We start from the raw sequence: 26,932 nt of genomic DNA on the forward strand, positions 1-26,932 counted from the left end.
TATTCCACACATAATTTATATAGGACGGGGATGTAAGCATTCAATAAGTAGAGCCAAACCTTGTGTTCTTTCTATTAGCCAATAAGGGGCAACTAGTTACAAAAAAGAAGTCATTCTTGAATAAAAGTCAGTCTCATTTAATTTATAACCTCACTATTCCCATTTTACTAATGAATTAGGATCTCAATCGCTACTTTTATACTCTTCTTTAATACTACTGAAGGTCATTATGGATTTTATAATACGATTTAGAGTCAGCTGGATAATCATGATAAAGCAGGGTATGATTTAGTGTGTGGCAACTTTGCTATTGTCAAACTGTAGAGGAGTGCACAGCACTTTCCCATTGATCTCTCACTCGTTACTTCTAGCATCAAAACATGAAGATGGCAACGGCCTAATTAGAAATATCAGGCTATAAAATAATTGTCATTTATATACGGTGTACATATTTAACATAATATAAGCTCATACTTAAAGCTGACTCTGACTGCAATCGCACCCTAATATTTCCTGCCTGCTGTGGTTAAATAAAGGCAAAAAGATGCTCAGGAGAGTTAGTGTAAACTCTCTAATCTGACCTACAGTTTATATAGAAATTGCACAGCCAGCAACAATAAAAGTCAAATTAAAGTGCGTTTGCATGAGCTATTTTTCTGCCCCCTGTTAAAAACATCAGTTCATGCGCATTAATACAGCGTGCAATTTCATGCAAATTCATTTTTAAGCTCCCTTGACAATGCTGACCTTTGAGGGAACACAGAGACCCAGAAAGTCTAAAATGTAGGAGGTGTCCGTGACAGCTATCTGACACCGCCCACAAGTAATATGAAGTCCCAACACGAAGCTGCTTGCACCACCTTTTTCTGCAGCTTGCACAGGTTGGTCACTGATCATTCAACCAAATGTTTAGTTTCTCACTGTTGTAGAACAGACGACACATCACAAAATAACTGTCCACTTCACATCATCTGTGCCCTGAATCAGAGAGACATAGAATCAGAGGTGGGCATGGAGTAATAATGCAGAAGAAAAGGATTACGGGGCCTGGAAGGAGGGCATGAAGCAAAGGAGGAAGAACGGTGGCTCAACCACTGGAGGAAGATGGGGGAGGCAAGTGTGAGACGGAGCTGAAGTGAAGGAGTGAGTCGACAGGGGGGTGGAAAAGAAGGTGGTGAGTGCTGAAATGAATAGACAGAAAGAGAGGAAAATATACGTGGGTGCAGGGGCTTGACAAAGGAGCAGGCTAATGATGGGCTCGGGCTGTCACATGCTGCGCCCGTCTCTGCTGGGGGAAAGCCTTGTCTCTGCCCTCGCAGCGTGCCGTCCCACCGCTGTCATGCAGCGCCCTGTGGAGGGAGGATGTCTGTGCTGGTCAAGGTCAGTCGCTCACACACAGACAGATGGAAGGATGTACTCCCAGGCCTCACTCCATCGCTTCCTGTCTGATTTATTGATATGTACACCAACTATAAGAGTACACCCCTAAACCTGCTTCTCACTAAAGCTGCAGATTACCAAATGCAACCTATCGGGCATAAACATGTGAGCAGCCTCCCGATTTAAGAAGCCAGGTCACTACACTTGAATCAACAGTTCAACCATAATATTTACGCAGCCTTAGTGTCCAGTCACTCTGCTTTTACTCTGCACAAGACTGTGTGAAGCTGTGAAACACTGTTCACTGACGAGGATCTAAGAATAGCCCGGCTGAATGCTCGGCAACCTTAGAGAGTTTATCAGTTATTTAACAGCCGCAATACTGTGTGGGGTTACTGAAAAGGTCCGGTTAAGAAAAATAAATTAGCCATTGCATAGCAAGAATTTGCTCTTGTAAATGCAGCGACCCCAAAATTGCCAGAATCAAAATAAATCAGTGAAGGAAAACTCAATCAGTATTTGTTTTTTTAAATGTATTGCACCAAAAATCATTTTTTAGTTGATATTCTTTCAGTTGGTAATGATTTCATTCCTGAAAACCTCACACTAATTATTTCAATTTAATTTGCTTCTGTATTAACTTACCTATATATTAATTATCCTGTATGTATATACATTAAATTATGAATAATTGAGTTGTTTTTTTTTTTTAAATTGTGTATTTATTCCATAATTTACTTATGGCTTTTGTTTTTTTTTTTAAAATTATGTCAACTTTGCATTCTAGTCTTTATATTTGCTTTTATTTGATCTGGATCGTCAGTAAAATAATAATCTAACCTTGCTAAAGAACATTTGTTTAATAGGAGTAAAAAAAATGGAATTAATCCCATTCTAATTTGACAATCAATATGATGGACTTAAAAATCACCATGTCTGTGTGGCTTGGAGCTTGGTAGTCCTTATTCAGCTGTGGGTTCACTGAGGTCACCTGCCACATCACAGAGGAATCAATGCTGACACAACAGCACTGCTGCAGCATCTGCGGTCCTTTCCTCCCCCAGCTGCTTAGAGGGTGGCCTCTGCCAGGCTGACCAAACCATTTCACACAGAGCAGGCTCCGTTTTCTAAGGAACCAGGGTAGCAAAGGAAAAATACACACAAGTGACCAAAGACACTTCAGCTGGTCGGGTTTCAAAAGGAACACGTGGAGAAAGCTACTTTTAGCTGGCAATGACTCGGTTATGACTACAGGCCCTGATTAACGACCCAGGAACAAAGCAAGGCAGGATATGTGAAAATATATTTTCACTTGGCATGTGCAGCTGCTACTAGCTTCCCCATTTAAAGAGGTAAACTCTCCATTTTGCCCTTAAGTAAGTAGTCATGCAGCGGTTTGGCTTCAGTTTATTTTAAAGAGGTTGGGTGGAGCAGAGTCTGGAAAGCAAAGGGCTTCATAATCGTGTGCTCAGCAGCACTTTGTCTCTGCAGGAGGTCTTCCAGAGGATGCCCCAACCCCCCTTCATTAAAAATCTGACTATCTTGTGAGCTCCTCAGCCTGAACAGGATAACGCCATAGAGGATAAAATGCACTGCTTCGTGGTTCATTTCAGGGTGCAGTATCTCCGCTCTGGTTGGGATTATGAGCTGTGAGCTGTCAAAGCAAGAATAAGCCTTCCTCCTGCCTCTGCTGGGAGAGAGCTGAGACGCAACATGTTTGTCTGCATCCCTTCCTGGTGGGTGAGCGTAGATCACAACAACACAGGTCTCAACTGCATCTCTCCCAGCACTCTCCACATTGTGGAAAAAGGTACATGTCTCTGTCCTCCCTACTCCTGTCAGCATAACCCAGGCAGGGTGGAGCACGCCGTGACACCATTGTGTCAGGGCGGCTCAGCGTCAGAAGCACCGACAGTGATGAAGAGCTGGGAGAAGATGACAGTCGACACCTTGTGATCCTCCAGGGTGGAGACAGAACTCTTAGACTTTGTTAGAAAACGATTATTTTGCTCCAGACATGCTGTGTCTTCAGGTAGGAGCTGAACCTACAAACCCTGAACAGCAACTTTAACAGCAAGTGATTCATCCACTGATCTGTGGATCGCAAGAAAAATCTTGGGTTTTTGTTCCTATTAACCAGGTATATAGGTGTGTAATTTATGTATTTTAGAGAATATGAATGTGTAAAATCCCTTATTTAATTACAACCCTATAATTTATTCATCTCAATAGTCGTAGGTGCTCATTCACGACACTGCATCTTATATGTGTTTTTATGGTTCAGTAATAAAATCTGTTCCAGATGCTCTGTGTTATGTGCTCCTTGTGGTCTGCCTCTGCTTTATTGAACAAGAAAGAAAAAGTTCATGAACCTTCATTAAATGGCATACAAGGTTACAAACATCCCAGCCGCAGGCTCAGAAACACAGGGAGCTGCTTGATGTGAACCCTGCAGACGTGCTGACAGCTGACCTTCTGTTAATAATGCAGCTGTGTCCAGGACTTGACCTGGCAGCCCCCCCACTCTTCCCCTGAGCCCTGAATGAATCAACACCAACACGAGATGCTACGTCTGCTCTCCTCATTGAAATATTCCTCGGCTGCTTGGAGGAAACTGTCAATTAGCTTTCGGTTTTATTCAAGTGCTTTGCTTCAACTGAGCAAGGTAGAAAACCTAACATGTAAATTAGAGATGGACCGATCCGATATTACGTATCGGTATCGGTCCGATACTGACCTTAATTACTGGATCGGATATCGGAGAAAAATAAAAAATGTAATCCGATCCATTAAATATCACGAAAGCACCTCACAAAACTTGCAACACGCCGTAACTCGCCTCAGAACGTTAGCACGTCGGAGCAGTATGCATCACGTGATAGAGCGGCTGTGGCATGCGGGACCTGTCGGTGGTCTGGATAGCATTTGGAGCTTCGCTAGCAACCTGGCATTTCATCTCCGACAAAGTTATCCCCGAGAGAAGTAAAGCAAGTGTGTAAGTCCATCTCTGAATGTTTGTAAAGCATTCCTGCGTTAAGCTTAACAAGCGACTGCCTCTCCTGCTGCTACTTCAATCATGAAACTGCTTAACGATCAGCTGATCGGCTTTTCTGTCGCGAGTCCGTCTCTCTTGTTTGTTTTTGGCCCACTTTGCACCAGAAAGAGGAAACCAGCGGCTGAACAACAGCAGCACGTTTAAGCTTGATCAGCTGTTGTTAGAATTTATTTATTATTACTTTCTACACCAGGATCTTTTTCTACGTAGCTGACGCTGGTAACTGTGCAGGGGCGGATCTAGCAAAGTTTAGCCAGGGGGGCCGATAGGGCATTAACAGGGAAAAGGGGGCACAAAGACATACTTTTCTTTCTTATTCTCATTTAAAATGTCTAGCTTTTAATAAATAATTATCTGACACCCAAAGTTTTAATTTGATGTAAAATGAATAGAAGTCAATTACTGTATATAGTGACTATTAAGTCTAATATATATACCCTAGTAAGCTATAGTACTTTTTCCTTTGGGAAGGTACCATCTGTGCAGTCTGCAATTTTGTTGAAGAAAGATGTTGAATTTATTTAATATTTCTTGAAAAATAATTGATTTCTGTGCATTTTTTTTCACACTGCATCAAATTAAGGTTGATTACGTCGATTAAGCATCATGAGGTGGAGCGTGAGGGGTGGTTCCCTATTTTTTATTTATTTATTTTTGTTGTTGCTGGGAGTTGGAACCCTATTAGTTAGGTTGCTTAATATTTATGCTAAGTACTCTTTAAAATACCAGAATAGGGAGGATGGTGTAGGTTTAAGTTTATTAGATTGATCAGTATTGCTGAACTATGAATTTATTTATTTTTTGCATACAGGTATAACAGAATAGCTTTAGTGTAGTTGTTGTTTTAAACTTGAGTAAACTTAAACTTAAACTTAAAGTTCTTTTATTGGTTTTTAAATGTCTTAATGGTCTTGGGCCTTCTTATCTCTCAGATCTGCTTTTACCATACGAACCCTCGCGGACCCTGAGGTCCTCTGGTACTGGCCTTTTGATTGTCCCTAAAGTCAGGACACATACTCACGGAGAGGCAGCTTTTCAGTGGTATGGTCCTCGTCTGTGGAACAGCCTGCCGGAGGAGCTCAGGGCCGCAGAGAACGTACATGTTTTTAAGAACAGGCTCAAGACCCACCTTTTTAATTTAGCTTTTACTTAGCATTTATTTATTTTTTATGCTTATTTATTCTATCCTGTTATTCTATTATTAATTTAGGATTTACCTAATATTTCTTGATTTTATTCTTATTCATTTTTTAATCTTCTTACTCTATTTATATTTATATTTATATTGTATCCTGTTCTTATTTATTTTATCATTTTACCCTGTATACATCGTATTGCGTCATATCTCCAGTGTTTCCTCGGAGGGCGCTCTCTGCACCGGGGCTGTTATTGACCGTGGCTGCTGGGTCTCTGGGGTCCTCTCAGCCTGGTTGGGGGGCTCCTTTGCCTCCCTCCGGCTGTGTGCCCAGCCCGGAGGCTGCGGTCTGTGACCGGCTCCCGGTGCAGACGGCTCTCTGTTATAATGTTTCCTCACTTGGCTCATGCGAGCCCAGCCCAATTTTTACTCTTTAAGTGTGCGCGTGTGTGTATGTGTGTGTGGGTGGGGGTATATATGTGTATTGAGAGTGTGGGGAGTGAGTTGGAGGGTGGGGTGGGCTGCTTTTAACTATGTAAAGCACTTTGTGCTACATTTTTTCTGTATGAAAAGTGCTTTATAAATAAAGATTGATTGATTGATTGATATGAACTTATACAAAATGCAGCAAGATGTAAATATGTGTTTCAGCTTTACTTTCCTCCCATAAGAGTTCATCTGGTAAAGAAAACAACTGTGAAAATGAAAAACATCCAAAAATCCTGACTCCTTAATAAGTCACAGTTCCTCATTCACTTCACAAATGTCACTGTGATTTTGTCACCTCAGACATATTTTTGTGATCATGTGATAGGACTGAGCCATGTATATATATATATATATATATATATATATATATATATATATATATATATATATATATATATATATATATATATATATATAGCTGTCCATACCTGAGGCCTTGGAAACTGCCAAGCAAAGACTCACAGCCTTGGCCAGCCGCTTGAGGAGGTACACCAGAGAGATAGAAGGCAGGAGAATAAACCAGCTGTTCTCCACAGAACCAGCAAAGGTGTACTCTCAGTGGCAAGGGAACAATAAGAGAACAGCACCACCAAGGCTGGAGACGGAGCAATACTGGAAGAGCATATGGGAGAAGGATGCAACCCATAACGGCAATGCTCAGTGGCTAGAGGATCTGAGGGCAGACCACAGCGACCTCCCTGAACAGGGTCCAGTAACCATCACAGTGGCAGATATCCAAGAAAGGGTCTCCAGTATGAAGAGTTGGACAGCACCAGGGCCCGACATGGTTCACGCCTACTGGCTGAAGAAGCTGACTGCACTCCACGAGCGTCTGGCAGCACAAATGAACCAGCTGCTAGTTAACGAGAGACACCCGGAATGGCTAACTGAAGGCCGGACGGTCCTGATCCCCAAGGACCCCAAGAAGGGACCGGTCCCCTCCAACTACCGACCAATAACCTGCCTCAGTACTACATGGAAGCTCCTGTCAGGCATCATATCGGCTAAGATGAACAGGCACATGGGTCAATACATGAGCGGGACACAGAAAGGAATTGGCAAGAATACCAGAGGCGCAAAACACCAGCTACTGGTAGACAGAACAATCAGCCGAGACTGCAAGACCAGACTGACCAACCTGTGCACTGCCTGGATTGATTACAAGAAGGCCTATGACTCAATGCCCCACAGCTGGATACTGGAATGCCTAGAATTGTACAAGATCAATGGGACCCTAAGAGCCTTCATCAGGAACTCAATGGGGATGTGGCGTACAACACTAGAGGCCAACTCCAAGCCCATAGCACAAGTCACCATCAAGTGCGGGATCTACCAAGGAGATGCTCTGTCCCCACTGCTGTTCTGCATAGGCCTGAACCCCCTCAGTGAGATCATTAACAAGACTGGCTACGGATACCGACTACGGAACGGAGCAGTTGTCAGCCACCTCCTGTACATGGATGACATCAAGCTGTATGCCAAGAGTGAACGAGACATCGATTCACTGATCCACACTACCAGGCTATACAGCAATGACATTGGAATGTCGTTATATATATATATATATATATATATATATATATATATATATATATATATATATATATATATATATATATATATATATATATAACACCCAGCACGCCCCTGTGGGCGGTTTATCCTTCAAGCTCGGGTCCTCTACCAGAGGCCTGGGAGCTTGAGGGTCCTGCGCAGTATCTTAGCTGTTCCCAGGACTGCGCTCTTCTGGACAGAGATCTCCGATGTTGTTCCCGGGATCTGCTGGAGCCACTCGCCTAGCTTGGGAGTCACCGCACCTAGTGCTCCGATTACCACGGGGACCACTGACGGCACCCTGGCGACAAGTGGGCTACTGGAACAAGAAGGCATCGGTGGGCAAGAGACGAAAACAGGGCGTTGTTGGAATGAATAGGATATATGTGTATATATATATATATATATATATATATATTAGGGGTGCAACGATATTCGTATCGATATTGAACCGTTCGATACAGTGCTTTCGGTTCGGTACGCATATGTATTGAACAATACAAAATTTGTAATTTATTTTATCAACTTTCCTTCTGACGATGCTGTCTGTGTTGAGCGCTCAGTGAATCTGCGTTCGACTACTCCGCCTAGGCTGCACTGTCGAGCGCAGATCCACTGAGCGCTCAACACAGACAGCATAGTCAGAAGGAAGAGCGCAGGGCAAGCTAGCGAGACAGAAGTTAAGCTCTGCTTGCAACATGGACCTCCCCCACCCTCATTCAGATCTGGTGTTTGGAATTATTTTGGTTTTCATGTGACGTATGACCCTGAAGGTAAGCGAGTCATGGACTAAAGTAAAACAGTATGTTGGATGTGCCATGCAATGCTTAATTACATTGGTGTGAACTAGTGTGTTAGCGCAGTTAGCTCGTTAACGTGTTGGCCGTCTAGCCCCATGCACAGGGCGATCGGCGGTAGCTCGTTAACGGAGATTTGCCGTGTTGTGGCGTTAAGGTCATTTCAACGAGATTAACATGAAAGCACTAGTGGGAACACAACGAATATGACTGCACATTTACGCCGACATCATCCTAGTGCAAAGACAAAAACAACAAGCATGCTACTAACTTTAGCCGAGTCATTTAGACAGCTGTTTAATATGCTGCTGAGAATATAGCCCAGAAGAAGCGGATAGTATAGCTTTTATTTTGGAAAGAGACATTTCTCTGTAATAAACTCTCTTTTCCAAAGATGAGTGATTCCTCAATCAGATACAGGGCTCGCAAAATCGCTAGCCCGACGTCCTGGGGCTAGAGATTTTTCCAGTCGGGCTACCAAAATCTATCTCTGCCCTGCCCGTCGGCCTATTGTAGGAAGGAAAAATATATGTCAATGCTTTTGCATTCTTTCGAAAATGTAGCTGGGTAATTATGTCATTGGCATCGGTGAGCCACTGTCAATATGTGACATATTGAAATCGCGTTTGACTTTGCGCTTGTTTTTTGCTTTCACTTTGCAATCGCGTGAACTGTGTATAGAGAGCGACAGCACTGATCTGTGAGTGATGATAATTTGCGCACCAATTCCTCTGACATCGTCTTATTAATCGTTAGCTTACTATGCAAACATGACAAGTGAAATCTCCCGCAGCTTAAACATGTGAGAGGTTGATCGCGCAGAGAATCACTGAGCTTATGTGAGTGTGTGTGTAAAAGCAGCAGGATATATATTTTAGTTCTGCTGAGCCAAATACGACAGGTCAGGGTGAAGAAGTGACAGCCAAAGAAAAGCTTACCGCAAAACGGAAAAGTTATGACAAATCAGACTATAAGGCAAAAAGAAAGTGCAGCTTTATGGTTTCATGGACAAAATAATTTCTGTGGCTGCGATATGATGAGCTAAATAACCAGGGCTGCACATAAGTGGTCCGCAGGTGCGCATTCGCTGTCAAAATAAAAAACACGCACAAGGGTTAGGGTTAAATTTAAAAACTGTACTTTTGAGTTAAAATATATATTTATAATTTTAATAAATGACAAATTAAAAAGGCATGAACATTTTTTTGTATCGAAAAAATATCGAACCGTGACACCAAAGTATCGAACCAAACCGAACCGTGAATTTTGTGTATTGTTGCACCCCTAATATATATATATATATTCAAGTATTCAAGGAGCTTTATTGTCATTCGCATCACATGTTTACATGAGGTGGAACGTGGAAGACAACATTGAGTGCTAATACCAACTCTCTCATGGGGCATTAAAATGTCCATCTTGGCTAAAGGATCATTTTTCAGTAACAGTAATTGCAGGTCGGGGTAGTTGGTCAGCATGTCAGCGATATCCTTAGAACACACACTTGAGGTTCATTATTAAAATAAACCCATGAGTGCAAACTTTTTATTTTTGGCAGTGGTTGTGTATCATAAGTGGTCTAAGTAGTTTGAGGCCAGTGATGAAGAGAGGGGCTATATCAATCCCCAGTATGAAATAACTACACTTTTTAACTGTGAATTATGCAAAGTAGAGTCTAACAATAAAAATATAGAGAAGGAAAGTAGAAAATACATTCAAAGTATGTGAGTCCAATCGTAACCCGTCCTGTAAAATACAAATTAAGAAAAAAAAAAAGTTGATAGCTTACTACTAATCAAAGTCACAATGCAGCCTAACTTTACTCCTACATCACGAAAACTGATACTTTAGAAAATGTAAAAAGCAAAGGCACTTTTTCTTTGGTACTGTAGATACCATTGCTAGTGTACAGCATGTACAAGTGTTCTACTCTTGCTTTACATACTGAAGAAGAAGAAGAAGAAGAAGGAGAAGAAGAAGAAGAAGAGGGAAGCCCACAAGCACAAAAAACTACAGATGGCATAGTAACAACTACACGAGGAAGATGGCTACTCATGCAGCTGCTACGATAGTGCTGCTCTGACTCATTGATAGGAATGGCAGCGTATGGAAGTACTTTGTGTTTAAGGGGGACCCAGGGATGACAAATGATTCTCAAAAGGCATTATGGGGTCTTTTGGAATAAGGAAGGAAATGCTTCCAATTTAGCAAATCACCTAATCTCCAGATCTGTCCGAAGACTTCAGTTGACAGTAAAAACATCCAAAATATCATCCTTCTTACATCATCCTAAACTGCATGCTACCTTTTTGTTTGATACATCTAGCACTGCCATTGTCAGGTCACGTTTTGTACACCAGGCTGCAATGTTTGCAATAGCTAACATAACATAATTATGCTAACATAATGTAATTAAAACAGTAGGATATTCTGCAACCATCCTAACATTTGAGTCTGTGTCCTGTAAATAAAATACAATGTTCATATTTTAAATAAATGTTCTGTCACCATATCTACATGACTGCTAAACTTCTAACAACCCTAAATCTCCCTTGTAAGTGGCTTTCTGGTGACCTGCTGGAGGTTAAGAGGTTATTTTTGCAGTAATGATGATAAATTGGACACATAGGAAGTAGAAACAAACACTCCACCTAACCTGACCCTATTACAATGACATCCCAAAGAGAGGATTTGAAAAAGACTGTCTACAGGCCGTGACTGTCTGTCATGTACAGATGAATGTGTTCTGTGTGATCAAAGTGTTCTCTCAATGCTCTGCACCAGAGAAAGAAATTCTGCAGATCAACACTTCTAGTGCCCTGCACAGGAAAGCCCTGCTGTCAAGACATCCTCGCATTAGCGAGCACAGCCTGAAGCTGCTGCTGCTGCTGCGCTGACTGCATTCTCAACAGGAAACAGGAGGAAATAAAACATTGTTAGAGCGTAATGCTGCAACTTCCCCAAGTGCTCAGCATCCAAGACAGCACGACAAATGCTAGCAGTGTCAGGGTCATGCTCTCTATTCAAATGCTATTAATAGAAAAACAGCTGTATGGACGATGATGAGGTAGGGGCTTTTACTTAGACTACAGGGAAGCAATATAAGGGCTTTTGCCTGATATGGAACACATTCACTGTGATAAAACCTGGCTGCTCGTCCTTCATGGGCAACCAACACATCTGAGCACACTGAGGAATGCTGTATTCAATTTAATTCAATGCAGTTTAGTTCAATTCAAATTTATTTATTTAGTGCAAATCACAACAACAGTTGCCTCGAGGTGCTTCATATTGTAAGGTAAAGACCCTACAATAATACAAAGAAAACCCCCACAATGAGACAACCTCCTTTGAGCAAGCACTTGGTGACAGTGGGAAGGAAGAACTCCCTTTTGACAAAAATAAACCTCCGGCAGAACCAGGCTCTGAGAGCAGAGCCGTCTGGTGAAGGCAGTGAGGAGAGGAAGACATGACACAAGATGTGAGAGCGATCCAGATATTAATAATCACTAATGATTAAATGCAGAGTAGTGTATAAACAGATATGCTCAGTGCATCATGGAAATCCTCAAGCATCCTGGGCCTATTACAGCGTGAGTAAAGAATGTTTCAGGTCAAAAGGATCTACAGACTTCTGAAGGTTTCCTGGTTTATGGTACAAAGATGTCACCAGTAAAAACACAAATTAGATAAACTGAAACAAAGAACTTTTCTTGAGCTGCAATTAAAAACAAACTCTTCAACATCTGACCATTGGGCGGTATAAAAACACAGACGTCTGAAGGTAAGTTTAACAGTTTCCTTGCTCTTTATTTGATCTCGTTTAATAAGCTAGATGCTGTGTTGTGACACATTTGGGGCAATAGGTAAAAAGTCTGTTCTAAAACCTGCTCTAAAACTAAAGAGCTGCTCCATACAGCGCCCTCTGCTGCAGATCAACAATGCATTTCTCCGTTGGGAGGCTTGCACTCAAGACTTTCTGCTGCCTAGAAGATGCCTATTCAAGTAATGCATACCATCAGAGGTGTACATTTAGGAGATAAGCCAGATTCAAACCTTCCTTTACATTCAAAACCCATATCCTGCTACGCTACCACGATATCACAAATCAGACAGCAGAAGCAGTTCTAGTCCTCTGGAGAATCCCAAACAAGTCCCTTAAAAGAAACAGTCTGCTCAAATTAGCTCATGAATACTTTGACCATAACAACACAACAACTATTCAAATTTGGCTGATGGTGACAGGCAATAATGGTTTGATTCTTGTTATAATCACTAAGGCCCATTTATAGCGGTTCACTATATCACACCATAGCATGCTGTTGTCACCAGCTAATACATGTTTTTTAAAATCTATGCGAGATGTCAATAGTTTTGTGTCTACATAATACTTTGAGAAACAGAAACCACTGTATTTTAACAGCTGATATTCACTTTAATACCAAGAGGAAATATTTTGATAGAAGAAAATTTAACAAAAGGTCAAAACTCACAAAAACAACCATGTTTACTGTAACTAGTGGGTGATGCACCTTCCTGTAAATGTAAAAATGTGAAGAAGGTGCAACAGTCTGCTGAATCCTCCTGGCAGAGCGCTATAACACATTGACAGCTAGCTGAGCATCATCACATTATGACTGCTAGCAGGATGTGGTTAAAGCCCCAAATATACCTTAAAGCATGTAAGCTTGTAAGTTTCCATTCATGTCACTGACAATAAGGTTGTAGGGGAGCTACGTAATAATGGCTTAGGCATGAAAAAATATACTGAAAATAACTATTCAGTTCTTCCATTTGGAGGAAGGCAGTTTTGCTGAGGAAATGTCTTACCCGTCATTCTAAAAATAGGCCACAGAGGCCTACGTGCCCTGCTCTGAATCTCTGCATTTTACCTTAGCTGAACAGGGGTTTGACTGTGGCTCTTGTAGCTCGTAAGGTGTTTCAGGCAGCTGACTGACGTTTCTGTCCAAAGCTTGTATGGTATTCCTTCTCCATATCATATGCATCATATGTTTTAGTACAAAACAGCAACATGCATGCATCATGTTGTACACAGAGGACACATGAGTTTGAAAAAAGTAACAGATCATATAAAAAATACGTACATACAACCGTAAGAGTGCACTGAGTAAAACGCATTCTCATTGAAATGCAAATGATTTAGCCTAATTTAATTGCTGTATATAACTTCTTCGTATTATTTATACGTATCAGATACTTTAGCTCACTTAATGGCTGAGGCTTACATCATAAACAGCAAACAAGCTGGCGTTCAGGCCTCATTTTTCGCTCTCTTTGTCAGATTTTTTTCAGCTACCGCAAGATATATTTGGTTGTATATTTGCAGTGTTCGTTGTGGCATTTTGCCTAGACTGATGCTGCTTTCAGGGTGAGTGTGGCTGTCTCAGTGCAGCCACAAGTCCACCTTACACGGACGAGCAGATATGTGGTGGTATTTGTGCCACATCTAGCCCACAAAGAACTTGATGCCTGGACTACATTTGGCGCAGACGACACTTGTGAGAGCCTCAAGTGCCAGAAGCCGAAAACATTAGACCCAAACAATTATGTCCATTTGGGTGGCATCATAAGCCTTTATGATCTAAGTACAGAACAGACATGCATGGATTGCTTTTCAATCTGTGGTATCAGACTTGACAGCAAAGAGAAACCAATAAAAAATTCCAGACGTATGAATGACAGCTGAGGGTGACTTCCTATTTAGAGGCAGGGTTTTCCTTTAAGCAGACGAGCCACAGTCGCCCATCGCCAACCTGATCTGTCTCTCCGGCCCTGTTGCTAGGTTACCGCATTCCAGAGCACACTCAGTACTGTGTGTCCTTGCTCTGCCGCCAGAGTTGGGTCGGAAGAGTCTGGGACTGCAAATGACACAGCAACCGCGATGCTTTAGGAGCCTGTGAAAGAAGCCGACCCACCAAGGGATATTTTTTGGGAGAGAGTGTATAGAAAACTGCACGCAAGCGTTTCTATCCGAGTGAGTTTGTTTGTCACTGTGGCTGGGCGACTTCTGACATGAGATGCTGTGATCCAGCTGTGACTTTTTGCGCCAGTGTGTGCAGCTGTCTGGCTTAGTACAGCACGTTCCTCCACACACAGCTGAGCAGCAGCAGCGTCTAGACAGCACCCAGACTCAGATACGCCCCGCAATGCACAGCGCCTCCAAAGAGGATTGTGTTCCGGCTGGGGATAATCTTTGAGGCTCATCATTCTTTGTCTTTGCTCGCTTTATGTACGTGGCTACACGCTCAAACATGCACACACAAACAGGGTTACACACCAAACTGCAAGGGTGCCTACAGCACATGCTGACAGTTTCTGATTAAACAATTTGCCTTTAAGCCACTTTGATCACTCAACAAAAACAACACACCTATGTGTATAGACCCTAATGACAAATTGGGGTCATTAGCGTCACTAGGTCTTTATATACCTCTCTGCATTTAATTATTTGTTATTATTAATTTCCAGCTCTCTTCCACAGAATGTCTTTGTCCTGTCTCCATCCACTCACCCCCAACTGGTCGTGGCCCTTCCTCAGCCTGGTTTTGCTAGAGGTTTCTTCCTGTTAAAAAGGGGTTTTCCTTCTCACTGTTGTCAAAGTGCTTGCTCATAGGGGGTCATATGATTGGTGGGGTTTTCTCTGTTTTCATCGTATTATTGTAGGGTCTTTATCTTACAATATTACAATTACAATTTCTTAAAGGGTAACTTTAAAAGTACATTTCTATTAAAACTTTATTCTCCTATATGTTAAATGCTCAATTGAATTTATTCCTCTCTGCAAACAGAAGACATTTTGCCTATGATAACAGGCCAGTCAGTTCAGTTCAGTTTATATAGTGTCAAAACACAACAGCAGTAAGCACAAGGCGCTTCTTAGTAAAAGCTAAAGACTCTATAATAACAGAGAGAAAACCCCACCAATCATATGACCCCCTATGAGCAAGCACTTTGGGAACAGTGTGAAGAACAGGAAGAAACCTCTGGCAAAACCAGACACAGGGGGCAGCACCTTGAGGTTAGTGTGCACCCAGGGATATTTGGTATACAGACCAGAGCAGCTAGGGATCGAACCACCAATCTATCAGCTTGGAAGCTGGAAGAAAACCAGCAAACACCTGCACTACCTCCTGAGCTAAGAAGGCTGATTAAAACCACCAGCCTAATGTTGTACCACTTAATGCCCTTACAATACATCTGACTAGTTGGGGATGGAAACCGGGCTCTTTGAAATGCTTCTTGATCAGGTTGTCAGCATTGCTTGGTTGCACAAGTGGAAACTGATGGCATATGTATTAATCACAAAACTGCATGTCAGCATTTATTTCTTTAGGCAACACTGCCGTATCATGTTTGAATTGTTTGAGGGCAATGCTGTAAGAGCACTGAAAACCCAACACTCACACAAATGCATACGTTGATGAATACAGGGTTCAATGTCTTACTCAAGGATTCTTGGACATGTAGCGTAGAGAAGCCGGAGATCAAAGCACCGTACATACTAATATTTAACACCTAGCAGAATTATAGTGCACTGGAGTGTCGCAACGATGACCTGTTCTTTGCAGTTTGAGGCTACATCAAGCAATAGGGCAGTGATGCTGAGTGACCGACTGACATCACTCAATCTTCAATCATTGTTCAATCTTTGATAAGCCGTATGGAAACAAACACAGGAAGTGTAGTGGACCTGGCTCTCTGGAGATGCCTAACCTTAGCTCAGTTGGAACAACATTGGGCATAGCCAGCCTCAATCAATACATCTATAAATGGGTATGTAAATGAAGCACAGATACTTTATAACATTATGGATCACTGTGCCAGTTTAAAAATGAGTTTCATCTCTCTGCCATCTGCATTTCACCTCAGAATCAATGTACCCTGTCTGGTGGAAGCATTAGTTCTGCCAAACCACAGCTTCCATTTTTTGAGGCAGACTTTAGGTCACCACGGTAAGTAAAGAGGCCAGAAGCAGGCCACAACTAATTTGCCCCCTGTTGCTTGCTCCATGTCTGCACTGAGGCTACCACACAGCACAGTGGGTGAGTTCTATTAAGATCAATCCACTGATAATGTCTAAAGAGATGCTGATGTAGCAGCAACTGATAGATGGGAGTCCTTTGGAGTGGCGAGTCAGCTTACTGCACTAAATATACAGTATGCATTCATTCTGGAAACACATGCAGTAGAAAACTGAGAACAAAAGACTGATATTGTCTTCAACTCAGAGGTTAAACTCTGCCTCACATCCAACTTCCCTTTCCTTCAGTTGTTTTCTCTCCCCCTTAGTGCAAAAGACATAGTCAGGGTTTACCACAATGTACTGAGCATTTTTTTTTCACTTCTCACTATCTTTATGTTATTATACCTTTCTGCACTCAATCATTGAGCAGCTGACCTCTCCCATCAGTCAAAACACTGTGGTTAAAGTAGCACTAATTCCTGCAGGGCTGCTTATTATTAAGCTGTGGGCTGAGTCCCAGGGGGCCCGAGGCCAGCATATGGCTGGAGACCAACAGCCATCTTTATCCCCGCCCCCATTATAATTAAATCTACATCACCGCACTGATGGAAACTGTGGCTGATTACTGACAGGCCACACTGGATAGCATCATATCAAATTGGTCCTTTCTTAGTGTTTGACAACCACTAACCACTCAATGACCCAAAGTCAGTAAACTGTTAAATAACCCATAATGAGAAAGCTAAGGAGGACCTCGGGAAGCTGTAAGGAATGATGTCCCATTTCATGTGCTACATGTCGATAACTGAACCTCTGCAAAGTGATCTCTACACCCATGGAGACTGAGAGGTTTCTGCCACAGAAGTTTCCTTTGTTGGATCAATGCTCGTCTTGCCTGGGTGGGTTAAGATTAGGCTAATTTGCAAACCAGAAATGTTTCCAGCCCCGCCAGTGTAAGGTTTCCAGCCCTGCCATGGCCGACTGAAAGACTCTATTGTTGGCCTCCGTGAAGACGGGTCCATAATAAGCCCTTCGAAATGTGAGGGAAGGAAGCCCTGTTAAATCCAGAGCGTCCCACAGTTTCAGCCACAATATACCTGTCACAGCTCTCAGTGGGCTGGGCAATAAGTCTAAAGCTTGTCAGCAAAGAGCTACAGCTGCTGTTGTTTAGGATGTGTGATTGCCCCACCCTGCTTATTTTTAAACTAGCCCATAAAAAAAAAAAATCAGTGTTCATCTTCTGGCCATATGGTGGCCTAGTCACTTAATCTGCATGCCTACAGACAAGGAGCTCTCCCAGTTCTCTTATTTCTGTGCTTATCCGCCACTACATGCAGTTGAGATTAACAAGAAAGAAAAGAGGGTGTGCTGACTACGTCATCACGAAAAATACCCGTCTAATTTCACAAGGAGATGCGGGAAATAGGTGCGAGACATAAATTATTTAACAGATCCAGGGCAAGTCATTAGCATGCTGCAGCAGATGTGCTTTTGGTGGGCTCTTTAGCAAATTGGCCAGTCAGTAAAGCAGGATGAGGTTATGTTGCTATACCATCTGCACAGTAGGCGCAGCAACACACTGCTGCCAACATGCATACACAAGCTTTAAACTTTCCCAGTCAAACAAACACGACTGATCAGTTTAAGGAGACGCACTTCATAAACATCTTAATCCGAGACGAATTTCAGCCTTCTGCTTGTGGCCCCCGCCCACATGCCTAACCTCGATCACAAGCTTGGCTATGGATAGATGAGGGGTTAAGTAATATCACTGAAATGTGTTTCCAACCGACACTGAGTTCCACTCAAGTGAATGAGGGGGTGAAGCATCAAAAGAACTTTCTGAGGAGGTCGAGATAAAAACCACTCAGAACAGGTGGTCAATCATTCCACCTCTTCTATGGTTGTTTGATTTTCCACCTCCTCCTGCTTTGTTTGAAAAAAGAACAAAAAAGAAGAAACATTTCAGGGTAGGCAGATGAAGAATGGACCAGAATGCATAAAATTCTGTGCAGGCAGTTACTGGAAAGCAAACCTGTATTTTTGGTCTGTTTCACTGTTTGGGTGTACATCTCTCTCTATATATATAACTCTTGATATTCCTGTTACATAGTTCTGTAACCGTACGGGGCAATGCTGCAGTAGCAATAAAATGCACCAGTTTTTCCACAGACCAGAATAAAACACATCATCCTTCCCCGACACGTAGTAAAAGCACCCTGTGATCTCTGGGAAACGTAGGAAAGAGTCTTGAACAATAGAACAAATTATTTTCATAAGTAAGAAATGCAGTAAGTAAGAAACACACAGACTTTACTTGGCCAGTCCAACCAGGTATATTAATAAACAACAACACATATAGGGAGAGTCACATTATCTTTTTAATACATCTGGAATTGATTTACTGGGCTGGAGAAGTTCAACTCAGTGCCTGAAATTAGCCGACACCTGAAAGCCTAAGGTTGACAGTTTCGAGATGACTGCCAATCCGCAGGGAACACACACCTAACTCCAGGTGGATGAGTTGTAAAATAAGAAAAAAATACATCCATGTACAGCAGTTCTGAAGTGGAAACTATCCATAGAGGCCCAAATCCTTTTTGTACCAGGCTGTAAACATGCTTTAATGATGTAAAGTTGGGAACCTTTCAGGTCCTTTTGTAGCCAGGGTCAGGGTTGGTCTACAGGTCTACATGATAGGCATGTATGTATATATATATATATATATATATATATATATATATATATATATATATATATATATATATATATATATATATATATATATATATATATCAGGAAGAAGGAACACGAGAAGCTGGAGAAATACCAAGGGCTCAGAGAAGAGCTCGAGAGGATGTGGAGGGTGAAGGTAACGGTGGTCCCCGTGGTAATCGGAGCACTAGGTGCGGTGACTCCCAAGCTAGGCGAGTGGCTCCAGCAGATCCCGGGAACAACATCGGAGATCTCTGTCCAGAAGAGCGCAGTCCTGGGAACAGCTAAGATACTGCGCAGGACCCTCAAGCTCCCAGGCCTCTGGTAGAGGACCCGAGCTTGAAGGATAAACCGCCCGCTGGGTGTTTTTATATATATAGGAGGGGTCCAAGAATACTCGTATCGATATTGAACCGTTCGATACAGTGCTTTCGGTTCGGTACGCATATGTATCGAACAATACAAAATTTTTAATTTATTTTATCAACTTTCCTTCTGACGATGCTGTCTGTGTTGAGAGCTCAGTGTATCTGCGCTCGACAGTGCAGCCTAGGCAGAGTAGTCAAACGCAGATTCACTGAGCGCAGGGCAAGCTAGCAGACAGAAGTTAAGCTCTCCTTGCAACATGGCAAATTGAACCCCCCCCACCCTCATTCAGATGTGGTGTTTGGAACTATTTTGGTTTTCATGTGACGTATGACCCTGAAGGTAAGCGCGTCATGGACAAAAGTAAAACAGTATGTTGGATGTGCCGCGCAATGCTCAATTACATTGGTGGGAACTAGTGCGTTAGCGCAATTAGCTCGTTAACGTGTTGACGCCGTCCAGCCCCACGCACGGGGCGATCGGCGGTAGCTCGTTAACGGAGATTTGCCGTGTTGTGGCGTTAACGTCATTTCAGATTAACGCTGACAGCACTAGTGGGAACAAAATGAATATGACTGCACATTTACACCGACATCACCATAGTGCAAAGACAAGCAGACAAAAACAAAAAGCACGCATGCTACAAACTTTACCCGAGTCATTTAGACAGCCGTTAGCACATGACTCTCCTTATATGTTTAATATGCTGCTGAGAATATAGCCCAGAAGAAGAGTATAGTATAGCTTTTATTTTGGAAAGAGCCATTTCTCTGTAATAAACTCTCTTTTCCAAAGATGAGTGATTCCTCAATCAGATAGATTTATTATTTTATCCCTTTGTTGTTTCAGCAACATTAAATTTAAAAACTGTATGTATATATCTATATATATATATATAGATATATACACACACACACACACACGTATTAAAAACAGGTACAACGCAGTGAGACAACAGGTTTAAAGTTTGTGACATCAGGGCTGCAGGCTGGAGTTTAGTCCAAAGGCATCAGATAATGTGGCTGCAGTAATGAGCTGTTTTTAGCTGAGTTTGACATCCACATCTTCACTTCTTACCCTTTTATTGAACAGTCTTGTATATGTAGGTTCCTTGGGCTTTCTTTAAAAAGTAACAAAATTACATCTCCCATTTAAATCAAATGAGTACAATTATATTTGTTCATCGTCAGTCGTATGTTTACATTTTAAAAACAACAAAAAAAATTCCCCACATCTTTTTAAAGAAAGAGTATTTAACCTTAATCATAAAAGTACATTTCCCAATGCTAGAAATTTGGATAACATAGTAGCCAGGTTTTCAAATGTGGTCTAGTGACGGAATCCGTGATTTGGCTATGCCGTATTTTGCCTGTAACAAGCAGTAAATTGTGTTTTTTTGGTGAACTTTGCTCAATTGGCTTGCAGCTGTTTAAACTTGTGTCACACGGTCCTACATACATATTCCACCAACAGAATCTAAGTATGTGGTTAAATCTGGTCAGTCAAGAATGATACTGATACAAGCTGCTGATGTAATGTGAGAAATAAGAGGTACATTTCCGTTAAAGCCCTAAGGTCTTGCTCAGATTGCTCATTCATTCCACTGCAGGGCAACCTGCCACTGCAGTGGCGAATAAACTTTGAACTTGAACTTGAACTTTAGTTTGATCAAAATTCGAAAACCAGCAAACAGTCCTATTCTAAAACCAAAAAAGTGTTCTACATATCTGGAGAGTCCATAACAAGTTTGAAAAGGCAGCCACATTCCCCTGATGATAATTACATTAACTGATAAACACATGAGCAGAATTCTGCTAGCACGGTTTCTACAAAGCAGAAGCTAAGACAGATCTCATTACCTGACTGGTACTGACTGATGATCCAAGGGTCCGGCGCACCTAGCTGACGCCTTAGTGTGGTCGAACACTACTGCTGCTGCTGCTAATTCACTGACATCTCCTCAGACACAGCACCTGAGGAAAGTTCTTTCTGTAAAGTTGGATAATTGACAGCCATCGAGTGGGCAAAAGAAGTCTGAGGCTGAATCTGCTACTGACGTATTATACTGAGGTTTCACAAAGTCACTTCAAGGCTGGTTAACAAGCTCAGAGAGCTAGTGTAGAGTGCTTCCTGTGTGTTCTACAGTGGGTATGCTTTAGTTTGCAGCCCAGATCACTTAATTAGGCTGAGGACGGAAAGCAAGCGGATGAAAAATGCCACCAGATGTGTCAATATAATAGAGTGGAGCTTAATGCTGTTCATTAGCGCCACCACTTCCACCCCCAACTGCATCTCCTTACCATCAGAAAAACTGGAAACCACAATGGAAGACTGAGGGCAACACCGACATTTCAGTGAATAGCTGCCCAGCCTACACTGGCATGGCCAGTAACAAGCTGGGAGGAGGAGCGGTTTAACAGTTAGCTCTTGAGATTTAAAGGCTCAAGGCACAAGTGTACATTTGTTCCATGGCTGCAAGTGATTGCTGAAATGCATATCAATGTCTGGGACGGGGACGACGTCACGATAACATGCTGTTGTAGCTCGCTTCTCTGTACAGTGCAGAAACTCTCTGAGAGACAGAGCAGAAGCTTGAAAACACGATTGGAATTGGTGACTCATTTGCTGTTTCTCACCAGCCTACAATCACACCCACTCAGCAAGAACACTGAAGCACAGACACACTCGCGAGCTCCATGCTCCCACCACGAGGATGCTCTTGATGTGCTACAGTTGAAGCTCTGCACAGCTTCTTCTGACGCTCGCTGCATCGCTCTTTCTCACATTTCAACCACCGCCTCACATCTACAGCAGAGGTTCTAAACAGAAAATGAAAAAAAAAGACATGCCAAACTGTGACTCCGCTCTCCGACAAGCCCAGGCTGTACGCTCCATCGAAACATGCCGAAGCGTCACAGGAAACTGGGGTACACAAAATAAAGGAGCTATCAGAGTAAATATGACTGAACCTTGCATAATGAATACACTTGCTCAGCTGACTCCAGTTTCCTGGAAGAATGCCCTTGTTAAGTGTTTTTCCACTCAACCATTGATGAAATTTACCCCTAAAACCTTGCTCTCCATTTATAGCTACTCTTCTGCTGCTCTTCTGTTTTGTTTTGTTTTTTGTTTTTGCCTTTTTATTACAATGTGTCTCCTTTGTGAAAGGCTGGCTCTGGATTGGAAACTCCAACGAGGAAGAAATCACAAAGTCAAATGTTCTGGACGAGTCCAGGCATTGACATCTTTTCGGTACTAATAGTAGGTCAAGAACATCCTGTGACTTCACAGAAACTGCCCTGGAATATAATTTTTAGCATTTAGCACAGATAGGCCTTTGACACATTGTCTCAACCTCCACAGAGGATGAAAAAATACTAGTGCAATCTGATTTTCCACTCATCCCATAACTAGCATCACCTATTTGGTACAAGCTTTTACACAAAAGCTAGAAACATCAACTCATATCAGCCTACTGTTCTCATTACTCATCTTTACACATTAAAAACAGCTTTTAATATAATAAAGTTACATAATAAAGTATTTCTGTAGTTCTGATTTGACACCAGATCTTAATGTAACTGTGAGTTTGCAAAAAGACAATGACATCTCCCCTCCTCGACTTCTTTTTCCACCCGTGAAAAACTGGGTGTGAAACACTTGGCTTGTAAGTAGGGGACACAGTGAAATATTGAGACATTTTATATTAGCAAGTAAAGCTACAAGAAAAAGAAGAATATGTAAAAAAAGTTCTCTGTGCATATATGAATAAAACTTCTGCAAGGTCAAACATCCACCACCGATGTCATTTAAATTAAACTAAGACACGGTGACTGGCAAAGTGAAGATCAAGCAGTGCAACTGGCTAACTGGGGAAATGCTGAAGTTCAAGAGTAATTCTAGTATTTCAGTCTGTGAAATACTAGAATTTCACAGACTGAAATACCATTAATTTAGCCTTAATTTTCGACTTCCATTGTGGTTCATTTAGCTTCATTTAGGCTGCAGGTAAGTTTCCATTAAGATAAAATGACTTTCCGTTGTCTTCTTAATGATCTACAGGGTCATCCACTGTTTTTACATATTGAATTTCTACAAAGCCAGTTACAAACAAATTTGCATGAGTATATGAATAGGACATGTTAAGGTCAACAGTGAAAAAATTCCTGTATGGAGATCCTCAATTAAGTTGAAACAGCTAAATATATAAACATATATTTCAATTGAATTGAATTCAATTTTATTTATATAGCGCCAATTCACAACAAAAGTCGCCTCAAGGGGCTTCATATATTCATATATGAAAAATTTCCAAGTCTATCTTAAGTGGACAGTGAAAAGTTAAAGGATAAAGCATTCATAAGAACCATTAATGGGAAATGCAGCAACCTGAATAATCATGTAAGGCACATCCATCTGAATGCTACAGAAATCCTTTGATATACGCCAGTCCTTCCATCTTTATGTTTTTATCCTATTTTCATGCTCCTCTCTGGTGGTGCTATCCACTACAAAGTTCTTATAAATACTAATACAAAGGGTTTTTTAACCTCTGGACCTCCAGAACTACAACTTCAAGACATAAACATGTGACATTCAACCCTTGACTTAAACATTTGTGATCACAGTAGGAATCCCAATGAAGTACATGCTTTAAAAGTCAACTCCTGTCCTTTGTCTCTGCAGATCCTGGACTCCTGAACATCAAGGTAGACATAGACGTATGTTTCTACGCAGTACAATGGACTTTGCAATGTTTCTTCTAGATTTCAAGAAGCAATATCAGGTTTACTGTTTACAAAGTTTTACTGTTTATGTTAAGTGAAAAGCATTGAATAAATTAAACAATTTGAATTCTGTATCAGTCCAGTGCGGCCAGTTCGGTCCAAGTGTATGAACGAATAACGACAACGGTAACGATACTAGAGTACAACTTTTATTGCGCCATGCATCTCAGCTCAGTTATAGTAGTTGGTAGCCTCAGGCAACCACAGTACAACGTTAAACAATGATCAAAGGCAGAGTCTAATGTCAGTTATGCTCTTTTCTAACTCTCTGTCATACATGATGGGGGCTCTCTTATCAGCACTTTCTACCATTCCCACATTGTCATTTATCAGATCCCTCCTTCACAAAACCCACACAAAGGAACAAAGTGCATTTTTTATGCAACATTGTGCTCACTTAAAAAACAAAAAAACAAAACGTATCACGTGCTTGTGCACTGTGGACTCCAAGAAGGAAACAAAGAACACAGTGCTGCTGCTGGCTGTCGAAAACCAATCTAATATAAGTGCCGTCATGTTCCAGTCTAACCTAGCAGCCACACTCGGATTAGGAAATAATGGGAACATGTTTTTTTCCGCTGCAGTTTTACCCCCGGATATATGCAGCATGGGACTAAGAGAACAGACACACACACACACAGGACTGATGTGTCAGAGCTGAGGAGAGGTTGCAGTGGGCACCGGCTGACCTTACCTTTACTCCCACAGGAATTTTTCAGGTTGACCTTAGTGCTGTACTGCGTATTAAAGATGGCAGCAGCAGAAATGGAGGTCAAGAAGGAATCCAACACTTTAGCTTTTAGCTGGTGGCAGCTGTTGACCTGCAGGTCAGACTTGTAACAACATCAGTGGCGCACCACTATTACGCTGCACGCCCCAAGCTAACGCACCACAGGTATGAGCGCCTATTTGGAACAGCAGGTTAGCTTGTGGCAACTATCTCCGCTTCATGTGTACACATGTGCTTTAATGCATGTGTGTGCGCTTGCTCTAGTATCCTTATGACCCACATCCATTGAAGGAAAATCCTCCAGAATGAGCAGGTTTTGTGGGCCATCTGCTATGAGGTTATTTTCACATGGCAGTGTGTGTGTGTGTGTGAGCAAGAGAGTAAACACGGCCGAGTTCATCCACAAGTGTGTTTGTGTCAGCTTACAAATGTCCAGTGGAGTGTGAAGACTCATACCTCGGGTTTTCAGCGTATCAGGATCTTTATTTCCTCCACATTGCGTTGTGCTTCGCCAAAACAGAGGCCCTGCGGAGACACACAGAGGCTCAATTATTCATTGTTGCGATTCAATAAAACATGAATATCAACTGCGTATGTGCCAGACCTCGTCATTCACGATAGTCTGCGGAAAATGGGTCTTATACACATACGCACACACAAAAGACACAAAACAAAACAAAGCAGCAGATGTGTCCAGCTGGAATGAATGACCTCGATCCAATTAGCAGAACAGAAACTGCAATCCCCCCTTACACAGCAGCATGGCGGCACTGTATTTGTGACATTCAACTAGTCAACAACAGGTTAGTGTGAAGGGTGCAGGAACTGCTGGCTTTAATCACAGGCCTGTGTGGTGGCCCCATTTCTGACAGCCTCTCCAGCAGGTGCATTCTGGAAATCTATTCATTCACTCGTCCAGGTGCAAATGAGACGATGCTGCTAAATGTAGGACATCATCCCTCACTGCCATCTGCCACTGAATGAGGCTTGACTGCATTCTAAGCATGAATGATGCTGGAATAAGAAAATGTTGCTTATAATAATACAGTCTAATGCAACTTTACTAGTGTTTGTAGCTCTCACTGCATTTTTTAAAGTTACAACTTGATTTCCACTTTTGTTCTGTGCTTCAAACTGCCTCAGAGGAGGAGGGATTTTTTTAATGGGGTAGCACAGGGTGGGGAGCACAGGAAATGAGGAAATAAATGCTATGTAGAAAACATAACATTTATAGTTTTCTACATGCCTATTTACGTCCACAGACTAATAAACCTTCACTCTTCATGTGAATCCAGCAAGACAGGAGGAGGATCTGACTTTTTGGGCATCGCCGTCCTGGGATTGGCTACGATTTTTCAGGCTCCTGTGCCCTGTTATTATGTAAAGAGTGCCACTGCTTAAGATACTGAAATTATTTTCTATTGAACAGCTTTTGCAACAAAAGCAACTTAAAGTGCCTAAAGTAAAACACACATACAGTACTGTGCAGCCACCTCTCAATTTGGTAAATTTTATGCAGTTATTTTATATAGGTGCATTCCACGTGTTTGCATGTTTATTAAATTTAGGATGCATAATATAGGGCAAAATAAAGGTTGTACAGAAAAGAAAAAAAAGGTTGTACAGAAGAGCTTGAAAGTCCATATTTGATATATTTAAAGTCTGTATTATAACGGAATACTTCTCCTGGCTTCCCTAGTAGGAAATTCTGCTCCTTGTCATTTACAGATGGCTTTAGACTGAACATATGTACAATTTTCCCCTCTTAATAGCTATCAGGGAATCACTTTGTTGGTGCAAAAAATACAATTTCAGTGTCAAATTGCATTACTGTTTGCATTTTTCATAGATTCAACTTGCTAGATTTTCTGTTATGTGTTGACCAGATGCTGGTTCATTGAGTTGTCAATAACAAAAATACAACTCAATACTTTGTAACA

At 41.8% G+C, this 26,932-nt stretch overlaps 1 protein-coding gene across 4 annotated transcripts in view; it reads right to left on the minus strand.

The window, feature by feature from the left end:
• fynb (FYN proto-oncogene, Src family tyrosine kinase b) overlaps positions 1-26,932 on the minus strand; it is a 100,300-nt gene that overhangs the window by 54,711 nt on the left and 18,657 nt on the right. For 2 of the 4 annotated variants that reach the window (XM_026193790.2, XM_026193788.2), the window contains exon 2: positions 25,449-25,517. The gene's annotated coding sequence lies outside the window, so the exon portion shown is untranslated. Of the gene's footprint in view, positions 1-21,334; positions 21,354-25,418; positions 25,518-26,932 lie in introns of those variants that run through there. The other 2 variants (XM_026193789.2, XM_080289860.1) reach the window with 2 other exon arrangements.

This window comes from Astatotilapia calliptera, chromosome 15, assembly GCF_964374335.1.
Source record: "Astatotilapia calliptera chromosome 15, fAstCal68.1, whole genome shotgun sequence".
Taxonomy (NCBI): domain Eukaryota; kingdom Metazoa; phylum Chordata; class Actinopteri; order Cichliformes; family Cichlidae; genus Astatotilapia; species Astatotilapia calliptera.